The following is a 253-nucleotide window of genomic DNA, read 5'->3' as shown; positions in this document are numbered from 1 at the left end:
CCACGGCACACAGAAAGGCATTGGATGACAGACACACACTGAGCATCCATTCATACATTGTAACAATCATAAAGGACTGATTGGTCAAATATCATCAGTGCAACAATTATTTCATCAAAATATATATATTTGTGATAAAATATTCCCTTTCTCTTTGATATTTTGTTGTATTTTCACAGGAGTCATAGGAATAAACACTGTTAAAGACCATGAACTGACAGAATAACAGAACGGTTCAGCAAGGATGAACGAG

The 253-nt window shown here is 35.2% G+C and overlaps 1 protein-coding gene across 1 annotated transcript in view; it reads right to left on the bottom strand.

The window, feature by feature from the left end:
* The window catches only part of LOC133623523 (uncharacterized), a 12778-nt gene continuing 12525 nt past the window's right edge, over positions 1–253 (bottom strand). Inside the window, exon 5 of the mRNA XM_072916122.1 lies at positions 1–253. This exon is cut by the window's right edge and continues 898 nt beyond it. The gene's annotated coding sequence lies outside the window, so the exon portion shown is untranslated.

The sequence above is a fragment of the Nerophis lumbriciformis genome, linkage group LG26 (genome assembly GCF_033978685.3).
Source record: "Nerophis lumbriciformis linkage group LG26, RoL_Nlum_v2.1, whole genome shotgun sequence".
In the NCBI taxonomy this organism is placed as follows: Eukaryota; Metazoa; Chordata; class Actinopteri; order Syngnathiformes; family Syngnathidae; genus Nerophis; species Nerophis lumbriciformis.
The sequence above is the reverse complement of the archived record's forward strand: the minus strand, read 5'-3'. Positions and strand labels throughout refer to the sequence as shown.